The sequence below is a fragment of the Chiloscyllium plagiosum genome, unplaced genomic scaffold, assembly GCF_037043375.1.
Source record: "Chiloscyllium plagiosum isolate Xiang-an unplaced genomic scaffold, Cpla_swu_hap1 HiC_scaffold_17, whole genome shotgun sequence".
NCBI classification, from domain to species: Eukaryota; Metazoa; Chordata; class Chondrichthyes; order Orectolobiformes; family Hemiscylliidae; genus Chiloscyllium; species Chiloscyllium plagiosum.
In genome coordinates, this window is record NW_028270155.1 from 45,083,672 (window position 1) to 45,099,868 (window position 16,197).

Sequence of the window (16,197 nt, forward strand, 5' to 3'; positions counted from 1 at the left end):
TCCCTTGCCCACCTTCCACAGGGACTGTTCCCTCCAGGACACCCTATTCCACTTCTCCTTCATTCCCAACATCCCTCCACAGTTCCTTAGCACATTTCGCTGCAACCGCAGAAGATGCAAAACCTGCCCATTTACTTCCTCCCTCCTCAGAATCCAAGGGCCCAAGCACACCTTCCAGTGCTTTACCTGCTCTTCACTCAATCTAGTCTATTGCATTTGCTGTTCACAATGTGGTACCTCCATACTGGGAAAATGAAGCATAGACTGGGTGGCCGCTTCACAGAACAACTACATAGAGTAATAGAGTCATAGAGATATACAGCATGGAAACAGACCCTTCGGTCCAACCCGTCCATGCCGACCAGATATCCCAACCCAATCTAGTCCCACCTGCCAGCACCTGGCCCATAACCCTCCATACCCTTCCTATTCATATACCCATCCAAATGCCTCTTAAATGTTGCAATTGTACCAGGCTCCATCACATCATCTGGCAGCTCATTCCATACACGTGCCACCCTCTGCGTGAAAAAGTTGTCCCTTAGGTTTCTTTTATATCTTTCCCCCCTAAACCTATGCCCTCTAGTTCTGGACTCCCCGACCCCAGGGAAAAGACTTTGTCTATTTATCCTATCCATGCCCCTCATAATTTTGTAAACCTCTAAGGTCACCTCTCAGCCTCCGACGCTCCAGGGAAAACAGCCCCAGCCTGTTCAACCTCTCCCTGTAGCTCAGATCCTTCAACCCTGGCAACATCCTTGTAAATCTTTTCTGAACCCTTTCAAGTTTCACAACATCTTTCCGATAGGAAGGAGACCAGAACTGCGCACAATATTCCAACAGTGGCCTGACCAATGTCCTATACAGCCGCAACATGACCTCCCAACTCCTATACTCAATACTCTGACCAATAAAGGAAAGCATACCAAACTCCTTCTTCACTATCCTATCTACCTGCAACTCCACTTTCAAGGAGCTATGAACCTGCATTCCAAGGTCTCTTTGTTCAGCAACACTCCCTAGGACCTTACCATTAAGTGTATAAGTCCTGCAAAGATTTGCTTTCCCAAATTGCACTTATCTGAATTAAGCACCTTGCACTTATCTGAATTAAACTCCATCTGCTACTTCTCAGCCCATTGGCTAATCTGGTCCAGATCCTGTTTTAATCTGAGGTAACCCTCTTCGCTGTCCACTACACCTCCAATTTTGGTGTCATCTGCAAACTTACTAACAGTACCTCTTGTGCTCGCATCCAAATCATTTATGTAAATGACAAAAAGTAGAGGGTCCAGCACCGATCCTTCTGACACTTCACTGGTCACAGGCCTCCAGTCTGAAAAACAACTCTCCACCACCACCCTCTGTCTTCTACCTTTGAGCCAGTTCTGTATCCAAATGGCTAGTTCTCCCTGTAATCCATGAGATCTAACCTTGCTAATCAGTCTCCAATGGGGAACCTTGTCGAGTGCCTTACTGAAGACCATATAGATCACACCTACTGCTCTGCCCTCATCAATCTTCTTTGTTACTTCTTCAAAGAACTTAATCAAGTTTGTAAGACATGATTTCCCACGCTCAAAGCCATGTTGACTATCCCGAATCAGTCCTTGCCTTTCCAAATACATGTACATCCTGTCCCTCAGGATTCCCTCCAACAACTTGCCCACCACCAAGGTCAGGCTCACCGGCCTATAGTTCCCTGGCTTGTCTTTACCATCCTTCTTAAATCCTGTCTACAAAAAAGATCCTGAGCTTCCAGTTGTTTGCCACTTCAACACACTACCTTGTTCCCAGGCCAACATCTGTTTTTCAGGCTTGCTGCAGTGCTCCAGTGAAGCTCAGCACAGCTGGAAGAACAGCACCTCATTTTCCACTTGGGAACTCTACAGCCTTCTGGACTCAATATTGAGTTCAACCATTTTAGGGCTTGAAGCACCTTCTCCCACATCCTTATCCCAAAGCCCACACACACCAAGCCTTGTTATCACATTGTCTGCTATTACACATAACCCATTGTTAGCCACTAATAGTCCCCATCAGCAGCCATTCATTCACCTAGGCTGATTCACTTTCAAGATGAAGGGCTCCTGCCTGAAACGTCGATTTTCCTGCTCCTCAGATGCTGCCTGACTGGCTGTGCTTTTCCAGCACCACTCTAATCTTGACTGTTATTCACTCTTTGTCCAACTGTCGTTCTCTCTTTTTGTGCTCTAATTCCACCTATCATTTACTCCTCATCCCAACCCAACACTTTCTGCATGAAAATCAACTTTTTCCTAGCTAGTGCCCCTCACCCCATCAGTTCTGAAAAAGAGTTACTGGAGACGAAACATTAACTCTGTTTTCTCTCCACAAATGCTGCCAGGCCTGCTAACTTTTTCTGTTTCTGATTTTGTTTCTAATTTCCAGCATCTGCAGTTTTCCTAATTTTTTTATAATCCTTTGGCTTTATTAGTAGGTCATGAAACAGCAACGTAAACCATTACAAACACTGGGCAAACTTGAGTACTGGTGATTAGAGTTAGAGTGTGGTGCTGGAAAAGCACAGCAGGTCAGGCAGTATCTGAGGAGCAGGAAAATCGACGTTTTGGACAAAAGTTCTTCATCAGGGCTTTTGCCCGAATCGTCGAATTTCCTGCTTCTCATATGCTGCCTGACGTGCTGTGCTTTTACAGCACCACAGTCATTACAAACATTGGTTATACCTGAACAGGAGTATTGTGTTCATTTCTGGGCACTGCATATTGGAAGGATATAAAGACTTTAAAGACAGCGAAAGCCACATGGAAACACCACCACCAGCAAGTTTCTCTGAGTCACACAGCATTCTGACCTGGAAGTATATCACTGTTCCTTTATTGAGTAAAATCCTAAAATCTCTCGCAAACAATACCATATGTGCGCCCGCAGAAGATAGTGTGCAATGGTTCAAGAAGGTGAGTCATTCAGGGATGGACAATAAATGTTGGTTTCATCAATGAAACTCATATTCCAAGAAAGAATTAAAAAATAACAAGAACTCTACCAGGAATAAGGGTTTCCATTTTATTAAGTTTGGGAAAGTAAGATTGTTTTCCTCAGGGCAGAGAAACTAAGAGGAATTATGAGAGAAGCATTCAAAATTATAATAAAAGCTAAAAGAACTGTGGATGCTGTAAATCAGAAATAAAAACAGAAGTTACTGGAAAAGCTCAGCAAGTGATCAGGTGTGTACTGGATCAATAGCAAGCAAGGGAAGGTCAAGGACATATTGTCAGAATACCTTCAAAAGTTACTTATAAAATTGGGACACAGCAGACCTCATACCAGAATTAAAAATGGGGGAGGCAATGACCTAGTGGTATTATCGCTGGACTGCTTTCCCTGAGTTCCAGGTAATGTTCTGGGGACCTGAGTTCGAAACCCGCCATTTGAATTCAACAAAAATCTGGAATTAAGAGTCTAACGATGATCATGAATCCATTGCCGATTGTTGGAAAAACCCAATTGGTTCATTAATGTCCTTTAGGGAGGGAAACTGCCATCCTTACCTGGTCTGGCCTACATGTAACTTCAGACCCACAGCCCTCATCCCATGAATGAATAAAGAAAAAAAAATGCTATGTTTTCCAGATTCAGATCTTTCCAATGCAGAAAATCAGACTCCTAGGAGTTGCTTATCAATCAGGAATTAAATTCTACACAGACTTAACATATCAGATTAACAGCCGAAGAGTTAAAAGAAACCTAAAACTACACTCCATGACCAATTTAGATTTTGATTAAAATTGCACATTCATCAGCCAGAATTCATGTAATTTCCCCAGCAGCCTACACAATCCATGGACCACTTCATGATCAATGTAGCAAAATGGACTCAAAATATGCAAAGATTTTCTGGACAAACTGATGACTAATCGAGTCGAAGAGCTACTGAAGGGTGGACGTGAACATGGAGGCATCTTCACAAGACAAGGAAGCTGACAGGTCCGAAGCATAAACTTGACAGTCAACACTATTTTTTAAAATGAATTCATTCATTTACACAAGAACCCAAGCACAGCAAATACATGGAAAGTATGGCTTTCTGTGTGCACAAAGGCAATGCCTAATGTTTGTTCAATTTTAAAACAGATACAGCTGAAATTGGTACAGGTAGAGCAAAAGCTGATGCAACAACAAAGAGATGCACCAACTCAAACAGACTGCATAGAAGCTGCTATAAGAGGAAACTGGTATCCTGCCATAGGTATGAACATGAACTGATCAACAAACCAAAATCTGAAGACACACACAAGACAAAGCGGAGTTAACACATGTTTAACACTGTTACCACACTGTCTGAAGTGTTTTAAAATATTCAAATTATCCACCCCCAGTAAACTGGTGACAGTTGTTGACACTGATGAACCAGCACTTTCAGGCATACCAGCACAATGTAACGTCACACTAGTTACGATCCAGCAATCAGCTCAACATCAGCGACACAACAGAAACTGCAGCAAGTCGTTCCAGAAACACTTGTAGAATTGTGTATAAACAAAAACAGAACACCACCTTCTTGTGAATTAGTGGGGCTAAAATTCCTGATGAAGGGCTTATGCTCAAAACGTCGACTCTCCTGCTCCTCGGATGCTGCCTGACCGGCTGTGCTTTTCCAGCGCCACACTCTTCAACTAAAGTTTCAGCTCTCCACTTTGGAGGGAAAATGAAAGTAGATGAGGAAAAGGCTGAACAAGTGACTCAGGATAAATCTAAACCCGATAAAACATAAAAACTGAAAGAACTGCAGATGCTGTAAAATCAGAAACAAAAACAGAAGTTGCTGGAAAAACACACCACCTGTTCCCTGGCCAACATCTCTGTCTCAGGCTTGCTGCAGTGCTCCAGCGAAGCTCAGCGCAAGCTGGAAGAACAATACCACATTTTCCACTTGGGGACCTTGCAGCCCTCCGGACTCAAAATATAGGTCAATAATTTTAGGGCTTGAACTAACTCCCTCATGTCCTCGTCCCCTACCACATTAGGCCTTGTTATCACATAGTTTGCCGTTACACACTACCTATTGTTAGCCACAAACAGTCTCCATTAACAGCTATTGACTCTCCTAGCCAGATTGTTATCAACTCCTTTGTCTGTCCAACTATTTTCTCTTTAAGCTCTATCCCTACCTATCGTTCAGTCCTTTCCCCCACCCCCACCCTATCTTCTGCATATAAATCTACATTTTCCTAGTTACCACCAGTTCTGAGGTAGTCACCGGACCCAAAGCATTAACTTCAATTTGTCTTCACAGATGCTGCCAGACCCGCTGAGCTTTTCCAGCGAGTTCTGTTTTTGTTAAATCTAAACTCTGCTCAGCTCACAAAGTTGAATAAAGAGCTGATAGAGAAAGTAGGGAAGCTGGGTAAATTCCAAGCTCTGTATCATCGACCCAGTGAAACGATTCTGATTTGTAGCAACAGCAGGAGCAATTACATGTACAACAGATCAGGTTTAGTAAAAGCTGCTATAGAAACATTGGCTTGAGCTCAAAGTAATGCTGGAGAAAACGACAGACCAACAAACACTGTGGAGATGAACAGAGCACACAACAAAGAACTGCAAATCGCTTGTGAAACAGTATTTTACAAAATAAACACCAGCAATGGGCGTCTAGTGAACGGACAAGTTTCTGGTATAAGCATAAAAGGCTGAATGGCCTCCTTCTGTGAACTCAAGTAGAATATAAAGGACACCAAACAACTAGATAGAAAACTAACAGGAAAGATGGAGGAGAATTTGTTTCACCCAGAGATTGTGGAAGTCTGGAAGTCATTGCCTGAATGAGGTGGTCGAGTCTAAAATGCTCATAATATTTAAGCAGTATTTAGATATTCACTCATATTGCCTTAGCCCCCAGGATCATGGACCAACAGCTGAAAGCTGGATCAGCACAGTTAGATATTTGTTGACTGGCACAGACACAATTGGACGAAATGGGTTCTTTTAAGCTGTAAATGTCAATGAGCACAACCACCAAAGCAACAAGTGGAAGAGGTTACGGCTTCCAAAGAACAAAAGGAAAAAATTGGTGTTCAAGATGCCTGATAGAAATTTGAATAGGTTGTGAAGGATAGAATATACCGGGGTCAACTGAAGGCTAAAACTCAATGCAGAGTTAGAAGAGTCCAGAATGCAAAACCAAAAGCTTCAAAATGAGTTGGAAGTTTTTCAGGAACAGAATTGTAATTCTGAATGATATTTGATGATTGAAGCATGTTGAAAAACAAGATCAGTCAGCGTTGAATCTGGAACAAGACTTGGCTACTGTTTGTCACGATAAGCAAAGGCAATTACGGTCCATGAAAGAAGATCCCAAAAAGACAAACAGGAATGACAGCCAATATTAGTGATCACTGTGACAGTTAACAGCAACTCCAAATAAAGTCATCAGCACAAGATTCATAGGCTCACATAAGTTTATTTTGGAAAAGAGAGGGATGTTGAGCATACCTTGCTTTTAAGAGAGTTCATCTTTAAAAATGGCATTGTGCTGGGTATATACAATGTTGCAATTCTGCCTGGCAGTTGGGTTTGGGTTAGGATTTGGGTTTGCAAGCTGCACACACAGATCAGTCATTTGCTGCATTATGTAATACATAACTTCTAAGGTATTATACTGTTTTAAATAAACTAACCCACTGCCATAGCAACTGATTATTAAACTATTATCATTTCCCTGACAGGACACTTTTTATCTGACAGAAACAGAGAAAGAGAGTTATAATGAAGCAGCATTACACTCCACTCCCAATATCTCCTTGTATCAATTTTAACACTGGCCAGTTGTGGTGTCATGCCTAATTGTAATGTGCTGATTGGGTCCCATTTCTCAGACAGAACCATGAGGCAATTTAAAAGCCAACCATGTATCAGTTATGAAACAAAAATATTTACACAGCAAATACAATCCTGACCAAATGAAAGCTATCACTCATCACAGAGAGTCTTATTCTAATCTAACACCAACCCACTTATTCAGTACAGTTATTAAGATACTTGGTATAATTTACAATGTGGGGTTTCTTGGAGGTACATACATTGACTCACAACCCTGAAAATCAATACGATTAGAACACAACGTGAACGTTTATATCATTAGCTGCTATCAAATGAAAATGTGTTGTACACAGTAGTGATTACAAAATATAATACATTAACATAGTAAATTAAAGTATATATTTGAGGAAAATAAATCAAAACAAATCAACATAGTATTTTAGCTCAGAAGGCTGCCAGTGTAGCCAAGCTAGATTCAGTGGAATGTTGATCATTTCATGTTAGCATGATATAGAATCAACACTGAGCTACTTATACGATCACCTTTTATCAAATTTCACTAGAGTGACACTGAAATAATCATAGGATTTCTCCTTTCTGGCAACATTATACTATAATCTGAAAATAGAAGCAAACAATTATAAAAACTTGCATCACAAATTAATTGCCATTTTAGTGTTATTAATTGCAATAGCAATAAAGGGCAGAGGACAAGGATGGATCTAAGTCTGGCATGTATTGGAGTTAAGGATGAACTGTTAGACAAATGTTATTAAATCAGTTATGATGGAATAAGGCAATCGCACTAGATCTGATACAAGAAATGCAGTGATTTTAGAAGCCATTAGTACATTATACTACTATCTCATACCTGCATCCCTGTAGGGTTAAAATACTGCAACATAATCCAATTATTCCAAAACAGTAAATCATGACATTATATGGGGCATGTACTGTAGTTTTGAACCAAATTATAATGTTATGCACACAGATTGTGACAGTCACCCTTAAATTTAATTTTACAATGTTAGGTCCCTGGTAGTGAAATTAGTTTCCATCAACTGTGAACTGGGTGACAGCAAATCAACAGTCCATTTTATACCTTCTTGAACTTTTCCATTACTGGAAAGGACATTGGATGTGTTATAAAACAAGTTGTAAATTTGCTATCATCCATTTTGTATTTTTTCCAAAGAATAATTTACCTCCCTTGTTTTCAGAGACTGCGTGAGATTAAAGTGTACAATAAAAGTACTGCTACAGAAAACAATGCAACGTCACCTTGCACAGAGACGTTTTTGAGATATTTGGGTTCATAGAGAAAAGGATGTCATACTTAGCAAACCAGATACCTAAAATTTAAAACTGGGTATAGAAATTCACAGAAAAATCAATGCTTTCAAACTAAGAGGCTGAGGTTGCTAAACAATATGATAAAAATAAGTAGCCATCCTGTTAATGCCGATGTTTAGTTCTTCAGAAACACAAAGCATGTGATGTCATTTTTGATCTAAATTCCTCCTCAACATAGTTGCCTGCTTCTCTTCCCAAAAGGAAAAGATACATTTCTCAAACCTTCTGATTTAAGCTATGAATACACATTCAGCCTTTTGTTGTGTAACTCTGAACCATTAATGCATGATGAATGATGCAGCATGCCGGACAATAGGGTGCAAGGTCATTTTAGCTCACTGGAGTGCACTGAAAGTGAAAAGAGAAATTATTCACAATTAAAATGGCTAGCTCTTGAGCAAATTTTCTGCAACTAAAATTAATATGGGAAGAGAAATGGGGAAAAGGAGTTTACACACATCAAAACTGTTGTTGAGGAGCATGTGCTCTGAACAATAAACTGGAACTTCATTCCTACATGAAACATTGCTGAAATAAATTAAACAACACGGATTTAAAAATTAGCATTAATTAAAGCAAATCAAAGAAAATGTAATCTAGTATAAAATAATAAAATAGTCAAAGCACAGGATGTTGCCATTTAGCCTGCCATGCCCATGCAAGCACTACTCACCTGGTCCTAACTCTCCTGCCTTTCTATTCCAGCCCTATACCCTTTCATTTTATTCATGTGATACTGAATTCTGACACTACCTGATATTTTTAATAGATATTGATCAGAACAGCAGCATGTTGATGACCAATTTATTAATGACCAATTGGTCATCAATAAATCACAAGTATAATATTCATAAGCTTTTTGCAGATTTCATTCATATGCAGGATGATATAACAATAACAGATAACAAATTCCTTTGCCATTGAACACGAAAACCAGAACTGCAATCAGTGAAGAACTTGAGGAATGGTTTTCAAAACAGTTACAATTATGGAAGGGAGAGTGGCAATTCATCCACCTGTTTATTTGTAGTTCTGGCCTAGTTCTGGTGCATTTTGGATGGGTCCTACAATATGCATGCAAACAAATATTTTAACTAGAAGAATATTTTTAAACCCTTTACAATTGGAGCAACTTTAAAAAAAATTTGACCTTGTTCTCAAAACAGCTTATGTTTCAGAGAGAAAAAAAAAATTAATAATTTCCCTTCATTCCCCTAGTGATGCAGATGAATTCAGGGTCGCAGACTTTTCCCCTTCTAAATGAAACTTGTAGGTTAGCAAATTGCAAGCAATTTGTAACAAATATAGCTTACTCTGCTAACAATGTTAATTTGTTTGCAAAGATATCATAACCCTGGCATTCCAGCCCGAGATGGTTAGGCAGCACTCAGTTCCTGGATGTAAAGGAGAAATGACCCTGAACACTGTAAAGCAGAATCTTATAGTGGGCTATGCAAGATTTGTGGTAGAATCGCTTGAGAAGTTTGACAAAGCCTATCTTGACATAAGGAACAATTCAATGTATTTTTTATGGAACTACCAAATATCATGGTGAGTTTCTCACTCGGCAAAGTTTAGTTACACATTAAGGCAGAATATTTCTGTATTCCTTGTTAACCGTCTTATTAATTGCACATCTCACTTCATTAATATGCAACTTCCTATCTTTATCAAACATGCTGTACAACACATTCTCAACATTAAAGATGGAGAAGTTTGCTGGTGACTTAGCTCGCCCCTCGCAGTGAGCTGCCTCCATGTTGCTCAGAACAAAATAGCATCTCAAAGAACAATCCATGGCACCAGCCACATGCACCTCTTGACCACCGACAGTGCCATCAGATATTCGCCAATGTTTCAGGATCCTATGGTACCTCTCTAATCCACTTGTAGACTGCCGAAGATGCACAGACCAGTAATGCAGGGCACACCAGAATTAGCATTAAAAGGCAGCTGTCAGGACCTCATGTGGGCAGGGATAGGCACCCAGCTCACAGACTGGACCAGACTGTATCTCTCAGCATTCACATGCGCTCTTAGCACTCTCAGTGCATTCCAAATCCAACCCAATTACCGTCCTATCAGTTTACTCTCGATTATCAGTAAAGTGATGGAAGGTGTCATCAACTGTGCTATCGCCCCACTCAGCAATAACCAGCTCAGTGATGCCCAGCTTGGGTTCCACCAGAGCCACTCAGCTCTTGACCTCATTACAGCCTTGGTTCAAACATGGACAAAAAAGCTGAATTCCAGAGATGAGGCAGGAGTGACAGCCTTTGACATCAAGGCTGCATTGAACCAAGTACGGCATCAAGGAGCCATAGGAGAAACTAGAATCAATAGGTATTGGGGGCAAACTCTCCACTGGTTGGAGTTACACCTGACACATAGAAAGATGGTCATGGTTGTTGGAGGTCAGTCATCTCAGTTCCAGGACATCTCTGCAGGAGTTCCTCAGGGAAGTGTCCTAGGCCCAACCATCTTCCGCTGCTTCATCAATGACATTCCCTCCATCATAAGGTCAGAAGTGGGAATGTTCGCCAATGATTGCACAATGCTCAGCACCATTCGTAACTCCTCAAGAGACTGAAACAGTCCATGTTCAAACGCAACAAGATCTGGACAATATTCAAGGAGAAAGTGAGGTCTGCAGATGCTGGAGATCAAAGTTGAAACTTTATTGCTGGAACAGCACAGCAGGTCAGGCAGCATCCAGGGAACAGGAGATTCGACGTTTCGGGCACAGGCCCTTCTTCAGGAATGAGCAGAGAGTGTTCAGCAGGAGAAGATAAAAGGTAGGGAGGAGGGACTTGGAGGAGGGGCGTTGGAAATGTGATAGGTGGAAAGAGGTCAAGGTGAGGGTGATAGGTCGGAGTAGGATGGAGGCGGAGAGGTCAAGAAGAAGACTGCAGGTCAGGAAGGCGGTGCCGGGCTGGAGGGATTCGGCTGAGACAAGGTGGGGGGAGGGGGGATGAAGAAACTGGTGAAATCCAAGTTCATCCCCTGTGGTTGGAGGGTTCCCAGTCGGAAGATAAGACGCTCCTCTTCCGACCGTCGCGTTGTTGTGGTTTGGCGGTGGATGAGTCCAATGACCTGCATATCCTCGGTGGAGTGGGAGGGGGAGATGAAATGCTGTGCTACAGGGTGGTTGGGTTGGTTCGTCCGGGTGGCCCAGAGGTGCTCTCTGAATCGCTCCGCAAGTAGGCGGCCTGTCTCCCCAATATAGAGGAGGCCACACCGGCTGCAGCGGATGCAGTAGATGATGGTGGTGGAGGTGCAGGTGATTCTGTGGCGGATATGGAAGTTTCCTTTGGGGCCTTGGAGAGAAGTGAGGGGGGAGGTGTGGGCGCAAGTGTTGCACCTCCTGCGGTTGCAAGGGAAGGTGCCGGGAGTGGAGGTTGGGTCGGTGGGGGGTGTGGATCTGACAAGGGAGTCGCGGAGTACCAATTCCTTCGTCAAAACGCCATCCCATTCTCCCAATTCCTTCGTCAAAACGCCATCCCATTCTCCCAATTCCTTCGTCTCCGCCGCATCTGCTCCCAGGAGGACCAGTTCAAAATACGTACCGCAATTTCCCCCCCGACGTGGTCGACGGTGCCCTCCACCGCATCTCCTCCACTTCCCGCTCCTCCGCCCTTGAGCCCCGCCCCTCCAACCGCCACCAGGACAGAACCCCACTGGTCCTCACCTACCACCCCACCAATCTCCATGTACAGCGCATCATCCGCCGTCACTTCCGCCACCTCCAAACAGACCCCAGCACCAAGGATATATTTCCCTCCCCTCCTCTATCAGCTTTCCGTAGAGACCACTCCCTCCGCGACTCCCTTGTCAGATCCACACCCCCCACCGACCCAACCTCCACTCCCGGCACCTTCCCCTGCAACCGCAGGAGGTGCAACACTTGCGCCCACACCTCCCCCCTCACTTCTCTCCAAGGCCCCAAAGGAAACTTCCATATCCGCCACAGAATCACCTGCACCTCCACCACCATCATCTACTGCATCCGCTGCAGCCGGTGTGGCCTCCTCTATATTGGGGAGACAGGCCGCCTACTTGTGGAGCGATTCAGAGAGCACCTCTGGGCCACCCGGACGAACCAACCCAACCACCCTGTAGCACAGCATTTCAACTCCCCCTCCCACTCCACCGAGGATATGCAGGTCATTGGACTCATCCACCGCCAAACCACAACAACGCGACGGTCGGAGGAGGAGCGTCTTATCTTCCGACTGGGAACCCTCCAACCACAGGGGATGAACTTGGACTTCACCAGTTTCTTCATCCCCCCTCCCCCCACCTTGTCTCAGCCGAATCCCTCCAGCCCGGCACCGCCTTCCTGACCTGCAGTCTTCTTCTTGACCTCTCCGCCTCCATCCTACTCCGACCTATCACCCTCACCTTGACCTCTTTCCACCTATCACATTTCCAACGCCCCTCCTCCAAGTCCCTCCTCCCTACCTTTTATCTTCTCCTGCTGAACACTCTCTGCTCATTCCTGAAGAAGGGCCTGTGCCCGAAACGTCGAATCTCCTGTTCCCTGGATGCTGCCTGACCTGCTGTGCTGTTCCAGCAATAAAGTTTCAACCTGGACAATATTCAGCCTGGGCTGACAAGTGGCAAAAAGCATCCACACCACACAAATGTCAGGTGATGGCCATCACCAAGAAGAGATAATCTAACCACTGTCTTTTGACATTCAATGATGTTACCATCGCTGATACCCTCCTACTGTCAACATCCCATGGGTTATCATTGACCAGAAAATCAACTAGACTCACCACATGATCACAGTGGCCACAAGCGCAGATCAGAGGCAAGGAATACTGCAGCGAGTAACACACCTCCTGACTCCATAAAGCCCATTCACTATCTACGAGGCGCAAGTCAGGAGTGTGATGGAATATATCCCATTTGCCTGGTTGGATTCAGCTCCAACAACTCGCAAGAAGCTTGACACCATCCAGGACAAAGCAGCCCCTTTGACTGACACCAGATCCACAAACATCCGCGCTCTCCACTACTGATGCTCAGTAGCAGCAGTGTGTACTATCTAGAAGATGCACTGCTGAAAATCACCAAAGATCCTCAGACAGCACCTTCCAACATGACCACTACCATCTGGAAAGACAAGGGAAGCAGATAAATGGGAATATCACCACCTGCAAGTTCCTCTCCAAACCACTCACATTCCTGACTTGGAAATATATCAGCATTCCTTCACTGTTGCTGGGTGAAATACTGGAATGCAGTGAAAGATAACTTGGGCACCAGGGATGCTGGTCTTTTGGTGGATATCTGAATGGCAAGTTGTTCCAGGAATGGTGCATGACAAGATGGGGCTAGAATTTGGCAAGAGCATGCCGTAGGGTAGGATTGGTAGTTAATGAGGTGAGTTTGGTAAAATACAAGAGATTTTGCTTGGTCTCATGGTGCAAAACCTTACAAAAAAAAACTTGATGCGACTGATACTTAGCCTAAAAAAAAGGTTTCGGCCCCATGTCTGTCTCCTTTGTCCTTTCCACCTCCATCTGTAACATGCACTGCCATCCTAATAGTACTGATTTATGTATAGGGGCCTTTGACTGTCTCCCAACTCTTTCTCTCAAAGTCAGGTGCTCACTAGAACAAGTGACTGAAAAGCCTGCCAGCATCTTTTGTATCACCCAAGCCTCAAGTATGGGATTCATGTCTGTCATACTAAAATGTTAATTAGTCAACTTTTGAAACTGTATTCTCCAGGACTACATTTTCCTTTGACAACAATGTGCAAATCCTCGGCCTTACCAGCTAAAAGAACAAGAGCAGCAGAAGACAGTAACTTCACCACCTGCTATTTCTCTCCCAGATCACACACCATCCTGATTTGGAACTATATTGCTGCTCCTTCATTGATGTTGGGTGAAAATCCTGGAATGCCTCATCTAACAGCTGTGGACATACCTAATGCAGGTGTAAAAGGGGCAACTCATCACCATGTTAGTCTGTCAAGGGCAATGCAGGATAGGCAATAAATGCTGATCTCTTTAGCATCATCTATATCCCATGAACAATTGAAAAAATGTTTCATCATGTGAAATTTTTGTAGGTTAAAGAAAATTAATAATTGTTATCATTTGAAAAATGGTAGTGACACACTTCAACAGAAGGTTGTTAACTCTTGGGATTGTTTGCCCAGCCTTCCTTTCTTATATGACTCTAAAATTACTTCTTCAACAACAATTCAAATTTATTACACTTTCAAAAGGGCTCTTCTAATTCCAGTTTGTCACTGAGCAGGGCAAACTAACTTGGCTGAAGCTTACAATTTAATTTTGATGAAAATGTGATGTACAAGTTACAGCAGAACAGGTTGGGTGCACAATTTCAACAGCCTGCTTGCAATAAAAACTTACATGAACACAGAATTGAATTTTATAGTTAAGTGAGTGTCTATTTCCTTGCATGAGCTCCCTGGCAGATGATAGTTTCTTCTTCATTATGTTGAAGTTATCTCCAAATTATCAGTGGTTCTGTTTATCACTTAGTATCCTGGTCCTATTATCTGACAGTGCTTGTGTTGGGCTAAAAATAAATATTCACCAAAACACAACTCCAAAATTCCAGGCAATCATTTTCCTTTATCATGGCATATATTCAAGCATGAGTTTTACGTTATGCTGGATGCCTGAAATGCATTCTCCTCAATGTTATCTACGAAATGTAAAACTGTCATCCAAGTCTGCTTAACACATAATTTATGCTTAAAAAAAAAAGACAGTTGTCTTCATTAGGTATCATAATTTATAAGCTAAAGATAGTTTAGATTTATTTCTTTTGTCTACTCTATGACAACTAAATATTAAAAGTCTCACCCAGAAAGCCCAAACAGCTCATCCTAACAGACACCAAATATTCCTTCTTTTCCTGGCTTGTTGTTTTACTGTATCTGTGAATCTGAAGCTTTGGAAAGAACTGGATTTTTTCCTGCTGTTTTTGATAGATAAATCGTAAACTAGAACACCAATAATAGCAAACAAGAAAGATGGAGCTTAAGAAAAACCACGATTCAAGCTTTAAATGTAACGCCCAGGTGTTCATAGTATGTACCGCACTAAAAGCTTAGGCATCTCTTATCTCATCAATGAAGATATAGGTCAGTTCCATCTTGTAAGGTACTGTATAATCTCCAACAAGTTGTTATCTGAAAACTATCTTTCTGCAGCTAGAAATCTTCACTAACAAATAAATCCTGAGGAATTTGAGATCTGTCACTAAATCTATAAATATCTAGTTTCCAACAGTGGAGCATTTTTCTGTACGTCAGAGCTCTGAATACAGGCATCAGAAGTCTAGCTAATGGCATTACCACAGGTCTAACTGAGAAACCTTTTCTTGTAGATTTTTCAGACTTTGAGGAACTGCATGACAATTGTACATTATGTATTCTGTAAAAGGCACATTACCAAATCTGGCTAGTTGGCATCCTCCAGTTATTATTACTAGAAGATCTTGAAAATTCAACAAAAAATATATTTTTGAACTCAGCAGTTTGTACTAGCAACCAATAAGATGACTTAATTGATCATTTTATTCCTTCTTTTCAAGAAATATTCTGCACTATCTTTGTTCAAATCACAATGATGGGAGATACTTACATAACAGTAAGTTATTTTTCACATATGTTTCTAAATAATGAATGTCAAAAGAATATTCATAATGGAGGGGCGGGGGAAGTGAAATTAGAACTGAGCTAAAACGTGTTGTCATCTAACATCCCTCCCCATAGTAGCTACAATCAAGAGTGCAAACTCACATCCAAACTCCAATTTGAAACTCTAAGGCACCAAGTCCAATTCTAATCCCTTTTCAACCAAAATTCAGTAACTCAACATAGACCAGGAATGTAGCCAGGACTGTCATAAAACAAAAGTATCATCAAGGAAGCTCTAAGTTGTTGATTTCCATTGTAATTTTTGTTTATATTTTAAAGATGAGTTAAGATTTGAACTATAATTAGGCTTTCTTCAATTAATAACATTAAACCATTTTAATGGATTG

The 16,197-nt window shown here is 42.2% G+C and overlaps 1 protein-coding gene across 5 annotated transcripts in view; it reads right to left on the minus strand.

Moving 5' to 3' along the window:
* Window positions 1-16,197, minus strand: part of znf423 (zinc finger protein 423) — a 379,132-nt gene that overhangs the window by 117,957 nt on the left and 244,978 nt on the right. The window lies entirely within an intron of this gene.